At 39.4% G+C, this 19,670-nt stretch overlaps 1 protein-coding gene across 4 annotated transcripts in view; it reads left to right on the top strand.

The window, feature by feature from the left end:
* Positions 1 to 19,670, top strand: part of PAG1 (phosphoprotein membrane anchor with glycosphingolipid microdomains 1) — a 169,045-nt gene that overhangs the window by 92,996 nt on the left and 56,379 nt on the right. For 2 of the 4 annotated variants that reach the window (XM_019549668.1, XM_019549654.1), the window contains one exon: positions 8,092 to 8,151. The exons of 1 other annotated variant lie outside the window; for it this stretch is intronic. The gene's annotated coding sequence lies outside the window, so the exon portion shown is untranslated. Of the gene's footprint in view, positions 1 to 5,481; positions 5,615 to 8,091; positions 8,152 to 19,670 lie in introns of those variants that run through there. One more of the 4 variants, XM_019549663.1, reaches the window with a different exon arrangement.

Here is a 19,670-nt window from a genome sequence, read left to right as displayed (position 1 = left end):
ACAAGGCAACATCCCCCCTTTGTGCCCCCCCCATCCTACCACTCTCTCCCCTGCCCTAAGTTACTTACATTGGGCTCCCCATACCACTCCCAGCAGCAGCAAACAGCGCTGCTCCTGGGCAATTTGCTGTACGCACTTCTCCTGGTCTAGGTTTATGCAGCTTAAAGTAACCTACCTACACCTACCCTTTGTGGTGAAGTACAGTAATATTATCCTATTCTATACAGCTACCCAAGATCCATTCTTCCCCTCCTCCTAGTGTAATTTATAGTAGTATACAAAACTAATTTAAATTATGTTAACATATGTTTTCACCTATCTAGTGCCTCTGATGTAGTAGCAACCTTAGACTTTCTTGAGGCTGTACTTTCACTGTTACATGATGCGAATGTTTAGTTTCCAGCCAGCTTTGTTAATGTAAAATCCAAGTGGGAAGAACGATCATTAGCTTTTTTCCTCAGTGTGGTAAGGGAGGCAGGCATCCAGACCAGTGTTCCCAGCAAGAGGGTCTGGAACAGGCAGCTATTGCTGTGTGGGACCATGGCATGGGCAATCACCTAGCTAAGCCATAAACTAGGAGCTGATAGACAGTCTGGAGTCAGTCACAAGGGGCCAAGGAAGTGGTAAGCAGTTCAGCAGCACAAGGAGCAGGTCTGGAGTCTGGCATTTCCTCTGGACTTGATCTTGGTTCAAACAACCGGAGGACAGGAAAGTAGGAACCAGGCAACAGCACCAAGAGCCCTAGGAACAAGGAGTCAGAAGCCCAGGGCTAACCAGGGAAACATCTGTTCTGCTGGGTAGCCGGCTGAGTGCTGAAAGGCCTGCTGCTTAAAAGCAGGCAGCCATGCCCAGCAGCAGCAGCTCAAGCCAACTGGAGGTAGTTAGTTGCCTGAGTCTGGCAAGCCAATTCAGGCAACTAGAGCCAGTGATGGCAGTTTAGCTAGCTTGTGGCCCTGGCTGCTGACAATTATCAGTAAAAGTAACTCACAAAGCATATAGTATACTAGGAAGGTACAGTGGTACCCAGACTATGTGATAGAAATACAAGTTTAGAAAGGAGAGTTCAGTGAGATTGCTGCTTAACTCATTTCCATGAGCACCCAGATCTCCAGAGATAGAAGATCGTATTATCCCCCAACTGTGTTTGGCTGGTTAAAGGTTTGATGTAACACTTAATGTACAGAATCATTTGATAAGTGTAATTTCTAATTTTGCTGGGTAGAGGTGTTTGTTTAAAGCTTGTCTGATATTTATAAAGGTTTATTTTGATTTGTTCCAATTGCTTCCTAAAGTTCAGCATGTTCTAAATCATATTTCATATCAGGAAGGAATTCTGAAACTTACATTTTATTCTACAGAGTACTTGTCTACTTGAGTGTGTGTGTATGTATATATATATATATATATATATGTGTGTGTGTGTGTGTGTGTGTGTGTGTGTGTGTGTGTGTGTGTATTTGTTGGAGGGAAGTATATTACATTTTTTAAATGTGGTAATCAAATACAGCTGTCCAACTAGTAGCCTACTGAAAGTTCTAATCACTGCACCATCAATTCTGAAGAGGTAGTATTGTACTCTTTTGATTACTTTCTGTCATATGGTACAAACCACCTTTATTTCTAGTCTCTGAGGCATTTTTAAAGATGAATATAGCTGAAAGATATTCTTTTTAGCTTTTTTATTTTGTAGTTCCATAGTCATTCATGCTTTCAGTGTCAGAGTTCTTTTGCCACCTAGACTGCCTTAAGCCTGTATACTACATCCTTTGAGAAATTCCTTTGTGTGTGTGTACATTCGGGTACAGGGCACATGCATAAAAATAATTCTGGTCTTAGTTGTACTGTTACACATCAAAACACATTGGAGGTTAATGGAGTTACTTTAGATTTAAATTGATGTATCTAAGGTCAAAATACAGTGTTCTGTACTTAATGTGGGCATGAAAAGCATTTTCTCTACCTTTTTGGAATTTAATGCAAGTTTCACTGAAATAGAAAATAATGGTCTGATCTCTATATGTAATAGGAGGTTCTACAATAGCAGGTAGTAAGGCATGAAAAGAACCAAAATAGCATAGGGTCATATAAGCCCAGCTAGGAAAGGGTCTTAAAGAAGAATATAATGCACAGGGTCATACAAACCCAGCTAAGAAAGGGTCTTAAAGAAGAATATAATAAATTGTATTAACAGTAGCTCCATAATTCTCTCTGAGAGCTATTATTTGTGCAAGTTGTACTTTTTATTTCTATTGTGAGGTAGTAACTTTCCAGAAGAAATGGCTCTGCCCTGATAGACTATGTGGATTTCTAAGTACATGAGTATAACTGTCTGATGAGACAGAGCAAGATAAAATGTCAGAGTTGAGATGAAATGACACAGAAAATTCTTCCAAATATCCACAAGTACATCTGTTGCCTTGTGGTAGAACCATTTTTTTTGAGTTAGAAATGACTGCCATTTAATGATGACATTCTTAGAAAAAACACCTTCAACCCAAGACATTTTCTAGGCATTATACTAGGATGCCATTCAGATGTTAAATAAAGAAGAGAAAATGTTATGAAAAATAATACTGTAGCCTGTAAATTTCAAAGTACAGTACAGATTGCGAGGAGATGATAAATACTGTCTACAGTGCAGCATTCTTAATGGGAGTTGACATGTAATTGAGTTGAACTGATTCAACTTACATCTGACAGTGTATGTTTCTTAATGAATTAGACATTTTTGGTTTTAGAAATATGCACCAAAGCAACTGTTTGAAAATACACATTTTGAGATCTATTATATAACTTTATGGAGGGGAGGGGTCAGATTTGAAGCCCATCCGCTTGGCAGTGCTCTTTTAAGCTAGAAGTGTATTATTCTCTGGAATAATTTTTGTATAGGTCAGATTTACCGTCAAAGAATATTCATAACTTACATTTAACCAATATTATATTTACTTATTCTGAATACTAATTTTTTCTACTTCCGAATTTCTAATTTCCTAATTCCTAATGATATATTTGTTTCCTAAATCAAGGCACAGCTTGCAGCATTTGTGTGTAAAGGTAATAATGTCACTGTTCTGTGGTGCTGCTCTGTAGCCTCCGGCGAGATCTGAACATCACTGTGCTAGCAGATGCAGTATCTCTTCGAGATTTTTATAGATGTGGCAAGGAGAAGCCTCTTTTGTTTCTCTCTTATTTCCTTCCAGGTAAATTTAAAAACTATCTTTAAAGCAGGATTAGAAATATAAATTATAAAGACGGCTGGTCATTTGGGACTGTTCTTTCTTATTCTTCCTTCAAATAAATATGTGTACAATGAATGATAAGCACTTTTGTGGCTCTTACTCAGTTTCCATGAATGTTCCCACTGAATATTCCAGTTTCCTGAGTAAGAATGTTAGAATTTGGCCTAATGCAAAGGATTCCAAATGTACCAAGTATTACAATAGTAATTGTTGTTTTAAAAATCATTCTGGAAATTTCCCTTCCTGATGTCCTGAATTCAATTGCAAGATCAAAAGGTCCAAGGTCTGTCTACGCCTAGCTGTGGTTGGAACATGTCAGGCTAGAGTGGTTGGAGTGTGTCAGTTTAAGTAGCCAGTGGCACAAACTGGAATGGACCTGGGTTATCATCGTATCTGAGTGCCTTTCACTCCCCAGCCAGAATGACCGGGTATCCACTTCAAACCAGGTTGAGTAGGGGCAGCCTTTGGTGCAGGAAGCCAGACTTGTTTGAAATACTGAACAATTCTATAGATGGGAGAGATGTCAGACAAGATTTGGGGCACAACGTTCACAAATTCAGATACAAGGCTTGATTGTTAGTTGTCTAAATATTTGTAGCCATTCAACATTTTAAGCAATTTTTAAAGTAGTGGTAAAATTCTCAAATGTGTTAAAGTTGCTAAGTAGAAATGAGTAGGTATTGTTTGGACACTGGCTACACAAGTGTTCCACATTCCCTCGCCAAAGATACTCAAACTGACCTGATAGGACCTATTGGGGATGTGAGAGAGGGCTGCTATGAGACTGCCAGCAAGTGCCAATTAATACTAATTGTACAGGGAATTATGGTAATGTTGCCATAATTAGTCAGGGAACTGGAATGAGTCCAGAATTGTTCCATTCCACGGCTGTATGGCCCCAGCAGGTTGTTACTAGAAATCGGATGTATGAAGCAGCAGCATTATCTTCTCCTTCTTCTTCTAAAGTTGCTTTCAGTATATAAAAATATTCAAGTTAAATAAGCTTTAAAGTTTCCCATATATCTTAAAAATACACAACCTCTCAGGCTGCCTCAGGAATGCATTATTTATAATTGTAGCCTGATTGAAACTAGGGGGAGTTTTGCCACTGACATCAGTGGATCTGCAATGTCAGTCTCTGTTATTTCACTTGATCTTCACAATTTAGAAGCATTCTGTAGCAAAGTCTACACTGTGGCCGAGTCTGTAAGCCCTCCAAACTTTATTTACATTTACATTAACTTTAAGCATACGGGTTTGGTGAATGCAGGTTTTTTTTACATTATTAGTTTTAAGGCATGTGAAGGTTCAGTGCTTGATTTTTGCTTTCAATAGATAAGAGAACAAACTGAAATCATACAAAATAAGTCCCAGCATATACCACATCCCTTCATAACATAAGGAAAAATCCACACATCTGCTTTAGAAAGAGGCTGCTGGCTTATATCATTTATTGCCAAAGCGGTGCTAGGAACTGGGTATTAAATTCAGTAACCTGCCTTCCTCCTCTCTGCATCTTAACATCTGTAAACATCTGCTAAGAATGGCGTTCATTGTTGGCAGAAAGTCTCATAAAATACTTGTTTGGGAAGATCATCAATGCTTTTGCCTTCTTGGAAAAATAAAATGGTGATGGTGTATGGAAAAAGTGAAGAGCTAGACTTGTGATTTCTGACTTTTGGAGCATGATGTTCTGTTCCAGAAATCAAAGGAGAGGGGCGTAATTCAGTTTCAAAACACAATAAGTAGCAGATAGAATTCTAATACCCATTGCTGTGTCATGACTGTCAGATTTCTCTTCTCAAATTTGATTTTTAACGGATAGAAACGGTTGCTTCAAGCCGTTAATTGTATATCAAATAACTCCTCCCCTATTTCAGATGTTCACACCTCTGATAAAAAAAAGTGTGAACCACAAGGGAGAGACATCCTGCTGTTTAGTGTTTCATTTAATCTGTAAAGGTAAGGTTTTGTGTAAAATATGCACATTTTTTCCTTCTTTTTTTTTTTTTTTTAGTTAATAAAGATTTTTTTAAAATTCATCAGTGTTTTCCCATCCATTCTCATCCTAGTTAGACTATTCTAAAGAGAAGTAAAATGTACATGGCTGTAGATTAGAGGAGTCTCTTTGTGATACTATTCATTCTCTGTTCTGACAGAGAAGGCATTGTTTGCTCACTGTAATAGGCTTGGCAGCCAAATAAGGTAGAGATCTGTGCTGTGCATACGGAATCAGAAAATAGCAGAGCGGACAAGAATTTCAAAATTCCAAGAACTACAAGAAGGAGTTTTATAATGTGCTGTTAATAGATTTTCATGGTGCCTTCTATAGAATAGAAATGTGTTCCTGGGGAGAGAAACCTTTTTAATTGAAGGTAATATTTTCACTCATATGGTAACACATTACTTACTGCTGTTAATCAGTGATTAACTAAAAATGCACACAATAGGAACAAAATAGGAGTTCAGCATTCTTTAGAGGAATAAGCAGTTTAGAATGAGCATTAGTAGTCTTTCTTCATCTTAGAGTTATTTAAGTTTGTCTGTTCCCCTTTATATGCGTGTAGATCCTATTACCATTAACGAGAAAATCGGCATGTGCTCCCAACAGAGGAAGAAGAGAACATTTAGTTTGTTTTAGTCTTCATTTTTCAGCCAGTAGCTACTGTATATATGCGACGTTGCTTGGATTTTGCTTGTATAGATGCATTAACATACAGCCACTAGACAGGATAAATACCTCTGCACATTACCAGTTCTTTAACTCTTGGGTAATCCCTGTTGTATAAAACATTCTACACTGTGGTGAAAAATTAACATTTGTTCCACATAGCACAGCAGAAAGAAAAAACATCTTGTGTTTATTGAGCAATATTTCTTTTGGCATTTTGTTATTACTAGACTACAAACTGTGGTAAGCAGATTTGTATGTTGTAATACAACTATATTTCTCCTGTGATCTTACCAGTGAAATTTTTTTGTACTGTTTCTACTATTTTATTTTTCTCCTTCTATACTGTCTAAGCAGCAGCAGGTCTTGTGGTTGTTTTTGGTGTTGTCATACCCTGAGAATATTGTAGCTCTAAGTCTATTATGGAAAACATTTCTGCTGTGTTAGTTAAATATATTTGATCAATTTAATTAATGAATATAGTATGAACAATATGGCAAAAATTAGGGCCTGGCAATCTCGGGTACCTTAAGTAAGTGCATAATACACTTTCAGAGGGGGGGCTTTCAGCGCTGAAAAGATACCTGGAATCACAAGTGGCTTCTGAAATTTGTGTTTAACTTTATTTTCTTTTTAAACAAAAGCTAGAAATGAGGAAAGACTCCTCCTTGCCATATTGGGGCTCGTGAGATAGCTTCTTCATTTCACGCCATGTATGGCATTACCCACCGTTGCATACCTGGATGTTTTCATTCAGGAAGACATTGTTAGTGCCATCTGTGTGCCTGGTAGTATGTGCCAGTCCCGGTGGGCACACACTACTTTGGGATCCTGTTCTGTTTTAATCTTCAGGGAACAACTGTTCTGAGTAGCAAACACATTGCTTTGTATGTGAATCGCTGACAACAGGCTGCTTATGACAACAGCAGCGGTTGCCTATCACACTGGACAACAGGCTGCCAAAAACAGTAACTGCTAGCTAACCAGCCAAACAGCAGGAACTGCAAGCAGACCAACAACAAACTGGGTAGGCAAATCGGGAAATATGAAGAAAATCTTGTCCCTGGGAAATGGAGATGATAGTACTAGTTGCTTGTACCTGAAGACAGTCTGACTTCAGCACAGGGACCTGGTCTTTCCTTGATACATAAATCCTTTCAGAACTACCTAGACAAGAACAAGGCTAGCGATACTTGATTTTTTTTCTCTGCATCAGTCCATGAAGCAGGACTGGTGCTTGGAATGTGGGTGGATGGTGCTAGGCTCCATACCCAGCCGTTCATGAGTGTTTTAACTGAGCCATCTGTAGAACATCAGCAGGCAAGATAAAACTTTTGGCCTTCCTACCAAATTCCAAGCACTCAGCCTTCCAAGTCCCCTTCTGTGCCCTCAAAATTATGCCAAAAAAGCAAACCTGAAGCTACTTCTTAAATACAAAAGATAAAATTAAACTGGCTTCAAATGAAGGAGAATTGTAGACCCTAAATAAGATTACAATGAATGAAAAGTTTGTGCTTTTTTTAATGTGAGGATAGCATTAGGAACCCACAAGCAGGGAAGTTTAAGGTTATAGTTTGTCTACAGTAAAAACTAAAAAAGAACTGTAATGATTAGATTGGTTTAAATCCTCACCTTTACTTCAGTCAAAGTCTGTGTATGAGCATGTTCATTTTGGAATCGAATGCACTGATTTGGTTTAAGTTGGGTAGACACATATCGATTTACATTAAATCAAAATAGGACACTTGTTCTGAACCTGTGAAATTTCTGCCTTTGCTTTTCCGCAAGGCCCAACTTTCACATTGCTCTGGCTTTGGATTTGCATTTGTTAATCATATTGCTTAATTTGTCAAGCAATTACACAGATTCTGTTCATTCCAGTAATAAAGTGTATGGGGTATGTGCACACTAAAATGGCTCATCTGCATAATTTTATTTAATTTGGTATTTAATGAATGAGCTTTCTTTTTGTATATACTAATGTAGATAAGCTACTTCCTATAAAGCATATGAGAGAAAGCAGGCAGGGTAGACTTAAAGTGGAATGTTTTTTGCTTGCACATTTAGCTTTGACCTATCTGATGGGAATTTATAAACAAAAAGATGCATCTTAGCTTATAATTTACATAGGATCAGGCAAAATGTTTTTAATGGTTTCTAAGTTATTACTTCATTTTTCAGCACACAAGCTTTGCTTTGGAAAAGACTTTGCATGACAAGCTGGGAGGACACTGCTGCCAGGTAAGTAAAATACCCCACAAAAAGTCTGATTTTCCTTTTTTATTTGTTGTACTTCCTAATTTTATACTACTACTGAATTTCCATACAAGAATTTAACTGAGATCGATTTAAAGCTTTTTTTCATTCAAATTGCATATACTGTCATTTTATCACCATGGCCTAACAGTTATATGATTAACTTACTTGTGGGTTTGTATCGCTTTTTTAAAATGATGTTGAAATGTCTAGCAGTATAAACATACATACATGTTTTTCCTACTGGCCTTAAATAGCTTCCATTTTTACTCATAGAGGAGATGTATGCCATGTTTTAGGGTCATTGGAAAATAGGGCTGGAGGTCCCTTCTAGCCCTAACTGGCCATCTAGTCCAGCCCCCTGCTCCAGACAGGATCATCTCTGACTAAACCAGCAAGTGGACTATTGAGAAATTTATTTGAAACCTTGAACTTTGACTCTGTATGATGTGGAGGTCTTCAAGACATGCTTTATTCTGCTTGGGATAATAAAATGTCAAATAGTTTCATTTTGTTGGAGCAGCACAACTCGGGTCTTGTATATATTCAGGGAATGCATTGTTTACATGTGTTGCAAACACATTTTAACCAACCTGATCAAACTCAATTTTGCTTTAAGTGAAAGAATAGCTTTTTCTTAACTGAAACTATCTGTCATAGTTAAGTATGATCCTGTAAACACAAAGTACAAAGTCATGTTTAATGTCTTGTAAGTCGAAACAGGCTGGCAGCTCAGTTTACTAACATGGTACATATTCCTGTATTCCCAAGGTAGACTAAGCCTAAATATGAATGCTAGGTGTTCCTGCTGCATTCCCTCTTCAGATGCATGAAGAGACCAAAAGATATTACCTTGAAACTATACCAGAAACCTGGAGTTCTTTAGAGAAATCCATTTTCATCCAGCAGACTTTGAACACCCACTTGCTTAGGGCTTTGCTTCACCTTGCCTGTAGAGCTCCTTCAGAAGCTCTCAAGAGAGAAGAGAATACAGAAAAAACACATCTTTTCTTCAAGGGAACTTGTCTGAATTGTGACAGGAGGCTCCTGCTTAATGTCTGTTAACTACATCTTCCCATGCTGACCTGGAAGATGTCACATTTTGACCCTTTCTCTCCTAGCACCACAGCGAGCATGCATGGATCCAGTCACAGAAGTCAATTATAAATTGTTGCAGAATGCAAAGCAAATGACTTGAGTTAACAGTTGAAAAGCGTCAAGGTTGTCTGTGGGAAATTGTGGCTGCACTTACACGAGACACTGACTGCAGTAACCCGAGTTACTCCTCAGTAGCATCCACGTGCATATTTTTTGTGATGCTGATTGCACAATAGCCTGATACTACTGTGCAGTAATGTTGTGTCATGTTTGTTGTCACACGATGCTACCATGCAGTCAGCATCTTGTGGAGATGCAGCTAGTGAGCATCATTCTGCAGAGGTTAGGGACACAGGCTGAAGGAATCATTGTAAGGGAATAAAAGATGGAATAAAATGGTGTTTTTTTTCCATATCAGAAAAATCAAGACCCTTTTTTGTAGATCAGAATTGTTTAAAAAAGTTAAAGAAACCTATACTTGGAATGTGGCCACACAAACAAGTTACCACTTATAAGTTAGGGTACAAGTGGATGAATTGCTATGAAAGATATCCACTCTTACACTGATATCCCTACATAGGCATGTCTACACATGTGCTTTAATGTGCAGTAGTCTATTTTAATGTGCATTAAAGCTTCGTGCAAAAAACTGCAATTACGCAAATGTGCAGTAAAATAGACTACTGAGCATTAAGTGTCACTTAAAAACTGTGTGCATTCATTACTGCAGATTAAGGCAACCTAATGCGTATTTCTTTAGTACCTCTGGGCATTCATACATGTGCTCTGGGGCTGTGGGGAGGGGCATGCTCTAATTAAAACGGCTCTGAGATTCACTGTAATTAAAGTGCCTGAAGCATCTTATGTATCAGCATCCCCATGCTCAAAATGGTGGTGGGGGTGCTTTATCTAAAGCTCATTCAGTAAGCTTTAGATAAAGTGTCCCCACTGCCATTTTGAAGCATGGGGACCCTGATGCATGAGACACAGGAGACCTGCTGGAGCACAGTAATTGCCACGCTCCAACAAACTCAGTTAATTGAGTCTGCTCTGACACACTGGGATGACAGCATGTCAGAGCTGCCTCTGCTCGTGTATAGTGCCTCCAATGTGATGGTGCCTAAATTCAATGCATGTTAGAAAAAGCACCATAATGCACATGTAGACTTGTCTTCTGCGTGTCATTTCTAATTAATCAGGTCTGTTATATGGTACCTTCTTGTAATTATTTCCTGAAATATAGCTAATGCAAATGTTCTATGCTTCCCATATTGAGGCATAATCTCTTATAGAAAAGTATGGATTAGTTTAGAGAAGAGAAATTAAATTATTTTTTCCCCTCAGGGTCTGTAGCTGCTTAGACATTTCTACTACACTTTTATACTCAGTAAACATAGCTAATACTATTTGTAGAAAAGTAAAAGGGACATTATCAGATCAATTTATTGGATTGAATGTGCAGCAATGCTCTTTTAAAAGGCAGTGGAACGATTTGGTTTCAGAAAATTGGTAGGAAATGGGGAATTTTGATGCTATGGAAAGGAAAGTGCTTCAATAGCAATTTAAAAAATCTCTGGAGTGACACTATAGATGTCATGGAGATGGGGAATGAGATAAAAGGATTGCGCGGGTAACTTCTGTAACCCTGGTCTTCAAAGTTAATTTCGAATAGGGCCTGCAAATTGAGAAATAAGGTTGGACGGATGAAAAAAAAGAGGCTTTTCTATTTATGGTAAAGTGGAAGAATAATCCCATTGCCCCACCTTTTAAAGAATTTTAAGATCAGCCTCAAAGTTATTATCTGTGACAGTGTAGTGCATTTCAGTCAGAGAAAGGAGGGAAGTTGGCATCAGTCCCAAAAACTTGTCTAATAAATATTGTATATAGTATTTCCCCATCTGATCTGGGAACATGTACGTGTGAGAGAGAGGCTGCTATCCCAGCCATCCTTGTTTTCACTCAGTCTGCTAAGTAATTACTTTTAGAGATCCTTTTAGAATACATTTGCAGTGCTAAATCTGGAGGGTCCTTTCTCAGGAGAAGATAGCTTAATGAGAAGTTAGAATTGAGAAAAGCATGAAAAAAGATGGGAGAGCTCATTATTAACTCTTCAGCCTTGTATGTATGCTTTTAAAATGTGGCATTTTCTTATCATTCTTAGACTATAGTTGTCAGTGCATATAATATTTAAGTATAATATGTAGAGGAACTTTTTTTACAGGCCTCCAGTTTTCAGGATAAATTAGAATTTAAAAGATCAATGACAAGTGTAAAATGAGGCTAATCTTAAAGAAAAATGTCTCAGGAGCTCTTAAGTTATGAATATTTAGATGCAGCAATAGAATTTTTTCTAATTCAAACCTGTTGGATCCACTCAAACCTATAGGGTGGTTTGAAATACTGCAAAAATTATTTTCTTCACATTTGTCTTGTGTTTGAAGCCAAATTGAACATGGTATACAACCTAAGTCTTGAAGACTATAAGTCATATAGGGCAGAAATTACACTTTGTATTTTCTATATCATTAACTGACAAATTGGCTGCAGTAGGCTACATTCTACGTTATAACCATGAGGGGACAAGTGCTAAGGCTGAACTTTACAGCATTATCCTTCCATTCCTGAATTTCAAATGCCTGATTTCTCAAACTTTTAATATTGTGTTAACACATTTGATATCAAATTTTCTTTTTGAAGCAGGGGGATTAATCCCATATGATTCCATCTGGCCATTGACTAAGCCTCACTGGCCATGACTACACCTGCACTTTCCTGCGGAGTTGCCAAGTAAAGCATCGCAATCTACATGTGCAGCAGTATTAGGCCACAGTAAACTAATTTATGCTGATGTAAGTTAGTACTGTCAGGGATAGTACCATCTTATTCCAGGGTAATTTACTATGATTAAATGCACATGTAGGCACTGTCCACAGGCATAAACTGAGCCTGTTAAACCCAGCGAGCCAGGGGCCAGTCTGCACACTTTCAGCACCCTCATGTCCCCAGCCAGCCCTTCCACTGCTCTTTACTGCCACCTGGAGCCCAGGGATGACCCCCTGTGCTCTCTACTATCCCAGGTGCAGGTATAGATGCTGTGCCCAGGAGTAGTTTACTTTGGCTCAAACTGCTCCAGAGTTTATTGCATTGCATTAATTGCAAGTGTAGATGCACCCACTGTGTTTTACTTGAGATTATGCATAGTGGAATTCTAAGTCAGACAGTGGTCCTTCTAACTCAGTATCCTGTTTCTGACAGTGGCAGGAGTGGATGGTTTAGAAGGAAAGCTTTGAATAGGGTATATCTAGAGTGATCCCCTATTCATTATCCTCCTCATCATCCACCATTATTTGTTTAAGAGGTGCCAAAGGATACATCCCTAACTATTCTGTTTAATAGCTCTTAATAGCTCTATCATTCATAAATTCATCCACTACATATTGAACTTCACTATAATGTCTGCCTCTATTATCTCCTGTGGTAATGCATTTCAAAAGTTACCTATGCACTGTGTAAAAAAGTACTTTTTCTTGTTAGTGTTAAATGTGTCTCCTGCTAATTTCAGTGAGTGCCCCATAGTTCTAGTTTTCTTGAACTTAGTGATTAACAGTTCCCTATTTACTCTGTCCACATGCTTTATGTTTTTTATATACCTCTATCATATGTCCCCTCAGCCTTATCCTTTCCAAACTGAAGAGTACTCACCTTTTATAGTCTCTTCTGAAAGGCTGAAGAGGGGATATGATACCCATGTTCATCACACTTACCCTTCTCTGTACCATTTCTAATTCTACTATATTCTTTCTGAGCTTTGGAGACCAGAACTGAACACATTATTCAAGATGTGGACATACCATTGTTGTGGACATACTGTGGCATGATGATGTTCTCCATTTTGTTTTCAGTCCCGTTCTTAATGATGTCCATCATTTTGGCTTTTTTTGGTTGCCACTGCACATTTAGCTGATGTTAAGGTGTCTTTTCTCAGCTAGTTCAGAACCTAGCATTGCGTACGTATAGTTGAGGTTATTTTTCCCTGTGCATGTTACCTTGCACTTTTGACATTTGCATTCTTCTGCCATTTTTCTGCCCATTTATTTAGCTTGGTGCAATCTTTCTGTAGCTCCTCTCCACCAACTTGGGACTTGACTACCCAGAATAATTTAGCATTATGTGAAACATTGAGAGATTTCACTGTGCACCCCTATTTCCAGGTTGTTGGTGATAATGTTGAACAAAACTGGACCCAGCACAGATTTCTGTGGGCCCCACTTCGGAATTCCTTCCATCACCTCTGGAGCCTTTTTTGAAGATGGGCATTATGTTGACACCCTGCCAGTCCTCTGTCAGAGGCCATTTGTAATGATAGGTTATGTACTATTGCCAGCAGTTCAGTTTCACCTCTGAGTTCCTTCAGAGCTCTTGGATGAATGCCATTCATTCCTAGTGACTTACTAGTATTTAATTTATCAATTCATTCTAAAACTACTTCTGTTGTCACTTCAGTGTGATCCAACTTTTCAGACCTATTGATTAGGAAGGATTGAGCTGGTGTGGAGTTCCTCCAATATCAATACAATTTTCAACAAAACATACCTTTTACTCTTCTTTTGGTGGCTGCTATATAAGATATCTTAGAATTCCAAACCTATATAACTCCTGACTAAACACCAATACCTATCCGTCACTGGATAAATTTATTCTTATTAAGTAGTATATATGCTAAGACTGTCCTAGTCAATCAGTTAAGGACCTTCACTATCATGGGACTAAATTAGTTTCCTAGAAGTTATTTCTATAAAGCAACTCTATTTTAGTGTGTCCCAATTAAGAAGAATATAGTGAAATATTTTACATTTACATAGTATCTCCCATCCCAAAGCACTTTGTAAATGTAAATCATACAGACAGTACTCCACCCTTTGAACCTCTGTGAGCCTTTTGAGCTCAGAGGAGCAGCCATTGTATACGTAGCACTTTACAGCAGTTTCCCTCAAGGAACCGCCACTTATTACAAAATGAACTATCTGTTCTTTACTGTGCAGATGGAGCTTCCTATTTTAAGGTCTCAGTGGAAAGTTTCACCAAGTAAAGCATGTAGAACACCATTTATGTGTCTTAATCCATTTTCCTTGGCTTGAAACCTGTTTAGAGTAAACATTACATCAGTGGACCATCTTCTTCAATTGAATATATTATTTCAGTATCTTTTAATACCTATTTATAAGCCTACTTCAATTACTGTACAAACACTTCTGTTGAACATCCTATTTCACCTATTCCTTTGCAGAGGTCTTGGAGAACTGCCACCTTACTCAAGGTACTGTAGGCAGATAGTAGAGTTGTTTTGGGAGGGACAGTCATTCTCTCCTCTAGGATGCTAGTGTTTGTTCCACCTGGCTGCTGAGCTTATCTAAGAATAACCGGTTTCCATTTTCAAAATACAGTGCCCATTTATTTACTTAATTTCTCCTGTGAACTAGGTTAGTATTGTACCCGTTTTCTATATGGGGGAAAGAGAGCTGTTATGTGAATCTCAGAGTAAGTTTATCGTAGAGCCATACTCCCTGAAAACCATCTGGCCCCTGCTGAAAGATGTTGGGATCAGGAACTTGTTATTTATTTAGAACAGCTCACTTGCGTTGGAGCATTTGGAATATTTCAGTTGGTATTTACATTTGCCTTCCATCAGAGTCAAGTTCCATTAAAACAATTAATTATTAATTACACATTTAATAGCATAGATTTAATGCAGCTCTGATTAGCATGGTAGGCTGTGACTGGGTGTTTATACATGAAGCTTTTCATTTTAATTCACTATAAAACTAATCATGAGTGAATAAATATCATGCATGAATTATTTCCAGGTCAATTTTGAAATGAACTTCTGAACTGCTCTAACACTTTGCATAGCAAAAAAAACATAACAAAAGCCTATTTTATTTGAATTGGGAGAAGCTAATGTAAGTGATCTTTTGGGGACTTTAGACTCAAGAAAGCAGCATAGGCTGGGCTATGCAGTGGGGCTATATATACCCAAAGGAAAGATTAGCTAGGACGAAGAGAAAGGGAGCAGGCATGAGAAATAGGCTTCTTGGTTAATGAGAAACCTACTGAAGCCAAATAGTAATCAAACTGATGACTTCAGAGACTTTCAGTTCAAATCCTAATCACCCCATAATGACTGTCTTTGCGACAGGTAAGCTTTGGTGGATGGTAGAGTTCTCTGGGGAAATACTTCATATATAAGCTCCTGGCTTGTAGATCCCAAAGTTGCATGTGACATCTCCAAGGGGCTGGAGAATAGGGTTGTGAAACCCTTCATGGTAGCTCTAGTTAGTAGGGACAGAGTATGACTAGGTCTATTCTATAATTTTTTTCAGTAATGAATGTGGGTTAAGGGAGTGATATTCATTTTTATGATGTTTCTATGTTGTCTAAAGCCCTAGTTGTACTAACAAGTACTTTAGCTGGCATAACTTATTTCACTCGACACTATAAACTGTATCTACACTAGGATTGTGCCAGGATGGAATGCTTTTGTAGTTTTGATGAGGTTCAGTCCACCTGCACAACACATGTTAGGTAGCAACTAAGGTCTCTCTCCATTTCATAGAAAGGCCTGTAGACACTAAAACCAATAGAGGTCTATAGAAATGTCTGTGAATGCCTGGGGACTTCAACAGAGAATGAGAATCCTGCCAGAATACTCTACTCTAGGGCCAGGTACAGACAGTGGTAAGTGCCCAGAAACCAATCTGTACCCATAACACAACAGAAGTTCAGTGCACACAGACTGGTTTAAAAATGGCGGAGCCTATGCTAAGATAGATCTGGATCAATGTACACGCAATCAATTTAAGTTCACTTGGTGCATCAAACTTCTGTTCTAGATCCCCTATTGATTCATGTTAGGTCACTGTCTGCATCCCAGGCACTTTTGTGGTCCCCCACTAGCCTCCCTCACAGGGAGTATTGCCAGCACTTGCCCCACTCTTAGCTGCTCCAGCTGAGTACCCAGTGAGCCCTGCTCCTGGGCTCTCACAGACCCAAAACTGCAAAGCTCTGTCCCCAGCCCTACCTCCTGCCTGCAGCGAGCTATCAGTTGCAGCCAGGCAACAGGGAGTGGAGGTGGAATGGAGGCTTCTGCCACATGGCCCCAAGAGCCAATCAAGCCACGTGGACCCAGGGGTGGCCTGGCCACTTGGTTGTGTCTGGCATTGTTTGGCAGCCCAGGGAGCCCGTGGGGTCTGTGGGGTGCAAGAGCACTCCCAAGCTGCAGGGGCCTGCTTGCCCCCACCACCAAAGGGCAAATGCGTGTTTGTATTTGCTCCCAAACTAACCTACGCTGCTTACAGAAATTCACGTGGGTTTGATCTATTCTGCCTCAGGCTTGTTGAATGTCTGGCCTAGGTCGCTTGATTCAAACCTGCTAAAGTAATGAAGACACAGGCCTCAATTAAATTCCATAACCTTTCCAAAGATGAAGAAGAATAAACCTACCTTCTGTCTGATCAGACCGAGGGGAAAAAGATTCCTGTACACACAGTTGTTGGAGAATAGGCTTGTGTGGCTTCACACATGCCACCATTTTCACAATGTAAGGGTGCAAGACCAGCTAAATGTGAGCTCTGCTTCATTTGTAGTTGTAAATAGTAGAACAGCAACAGTTTTATTTTAATACTTGGGTTCTACAGAAATACTTAGATTATATTATACAGATTAATATTCAGGTTATAGAAATTCCATTTAAATCGGGATACTGTAGAAAGTAACTCAATTTATGGTAGATTTAAAGAATTTCTCAGGCTTAGTGCATTGTTTGCTATTTATCTTTTTTGTAGCCTGTCTCAGTTAATACAGTTTATTTCATTTAGTAGTATAACTGAGCCGAACTCCATTAAAGTGAACATAATAGGCCCTGTTTTGATTAGCACTTGAGGCCACTTAGATAATGATGGCTAAAAATGTCTGTATTATATTATGGTCATTAGCACTAAGCTTGCCACAGGCTTTTCCCCTAAAAGCTCTAATAACCATTGTTAGGGGTGGAAGGGAATCCTTGCACATTTTTAGTGTCTTTGATGTGGTTTGTGACATCTGACCTAAAATATTTCTCTCAGAAATTACAGCTTCTGCTAATACTTAAAAGAAATCTGATTCTTGTTAGTCAGATTCATGGTCAGAAACAGTAGTTGTTGGCTAATTTTTTGCAAATTTTTAAAAATTAGGCTTTTGTGCCTTTTGTGTGTCATTTTGTTATGCAGAATTCAAGACGCGTCCAAATTCATGTCTTCTTACTCAAGCAATGTCCTGACTAGGGATTGAATCCAAAGTAATTTGCACTGTGCCTATATAAACTGTCTGACTAGTGCAATCCAAGACTGGGTCCTTTGATTATACTCTGAATGAAAGGAACAAAGCCTTACTAACCTCCCTTTACAGCACCCATATGCACTCAGAGAGTGAACTACTATGATACAGACCATGGACAGGCATTACATTTTTAGTTGCAAAAATGTTGTACTACGTACAGGGACAGACATGCAAAGACCCCTGGCTGGAGCACTACAAGTTGTGACAAAGGCATTCATGGGTGTGCTTTCCAGCCAGGGGGTGGCTACTGACAACCTGCCTATGCTCCCTTCCCTGCTCCAATGGCTCTGACAGCCTGCTCCTCCCCAACTGCAGAGCCAGCAAGGTTCTGTGGCAGGGGAAGAGGAGCAGGCAGGCTGGCTGTCAGTGACTGAAGGTAGCCTCTGTCTCCACTGCCTGCTTCCCTCCCCTCTAGCAGGTCCAGGAGGAACTGAGGCAGGGACCCACAGCAGGGGATGGGGAACAGGCTAGCTGTCGGCAGTCTGGGAGGAAGTAGGGAAGTAGTTGAGAGGGCCCCTGGTAGCACTGTGGTATACTGTACAGATGGTATATGTAGCACTGCAAAATGTAACACTACAGAGAAGTTCCTGTTTCATTCAGGAGTATTTTTATAATGCGTCTGCCATTGCTGAGATGCTACAAGGGCAGGGCACATCTGTGCATTCAAATTCTGGAGCATTGCAGGTGCAACATCTGTCCATGGCCATGCTAACAACTTTGCAGGGTATACAAATCTTTGGGGCCCGATTATTATCACTGTAGGAGCAGATGAATTTCTCAACTTGCTATACAAGCTTAGTTCAGACAGCATGGAAATGCATACTTATGCCCTTCCAGGATTTCAGCCTCATTACAAAAAAATGGAAACAGCAACAGGATAAAGATCAGGCCCCCAGTTCTGGTTGCTTCCAGGGTTCTTCTTCCAGCCTTAAATTTTCTCTCCTCTGAGATCTGCTCCTATTCTTAAATCCAGGTTGGGGTGGGATGGGGGTGTTACTTCTATCAGCAGAACATGCCAAATTCTTTTCCAGTATGAATACCACTTCTAGTAGGTGGCAGGTGTTTCAGGTTAACATTACCAGTCCATTACACCAGCATGACTACTCTGGAATTACTCTAGATAGACACCATTATAACTGAGATCAGAATCTAGCCCATAATCTGCACCCTAGCCTTATATGGACAAAGGGGAACACAACATCCACTGCACGGTATGAGAGCACTAAGATTATTTTTGATCTTGGGGCTACTGTTACTCAAAGCCCCAGGCCACTTGTTTCAATGAAAAATATCTCTAGTAGAAGTAAATCCCCATTTTGACTAAGATCTCTAAAAGAGAAGAGAGGAAAGCCCCCCACCCCCGCAAGAAAATGTGATAATTTTAGGTCTGGTGGCAACTGTGTCATAATTGTTCTTTAACGGGTTAAAACAGTCTGGATGTATACCTCAGAAAAGGAGTCCATTTAGCTGTGCCTGTCCTGATTTTTTTTTTTTTAACAGAACTTCGCTACTGCTAGAGCAGTACCATTGTCTTTATCTGTGGTGAGAGCCCTGGTGCAGACAAAGTTGCCACAGCAGCTGACATGTTAGGTCTTTTTGGCCTAACCAAGAGATGTGGGTTAAAAAATGCCAGCAAACTAGTAGTCACACCTATAGTGTCATTGCGCACATACTAACACACTGCCAGAATATTATCGTGTACTTGGTTTTGTCAGTGGAAGAAAATTCTCACCCAACCCATTAGTCTGAACAAGACCTTAAAACCAAATGTTGTGGTAGCTGAGTTGGAGAATAAACCCTGGGATGGCAGGACATTGGCTGTAGCTTGGCCGTAAATATTCATTCAGTCACTGTGGAACTTGATTCATCCTTCTTAATAGTCTTCTGGCCATTCTGGTCTAGTCATGTCACTTTAGAATTAAAAAGGCACAATATGTTGATTAGGTATTTCATAGATTTCATAGACATTAGGGCTGGAAGGGACCTCGGAGATCATCGAGTCCAGCCCCCTGCCCAAAGGGCAGGAAGTCAGC

Source organism: Crocodylus porosus, unplaced genomic scaffold, assembly GCF_001723895.1.
Source record: "Crocodylus porosus isolate Cpor-Errol unplaced genomic scaffold, CroPor_comp1, whole genome shotgun sequence".
NCBI classification, from domain to species: Eukaryota; Metazoa; Chordata; order Crocodylia; family Crocodylidae; genus Crocodylus; species Crocodylus porosus.
Note: the sequence above shows the minus strand (reverse complement) of the source record. Positions and strands in the feature narration are given on the sequence as shown.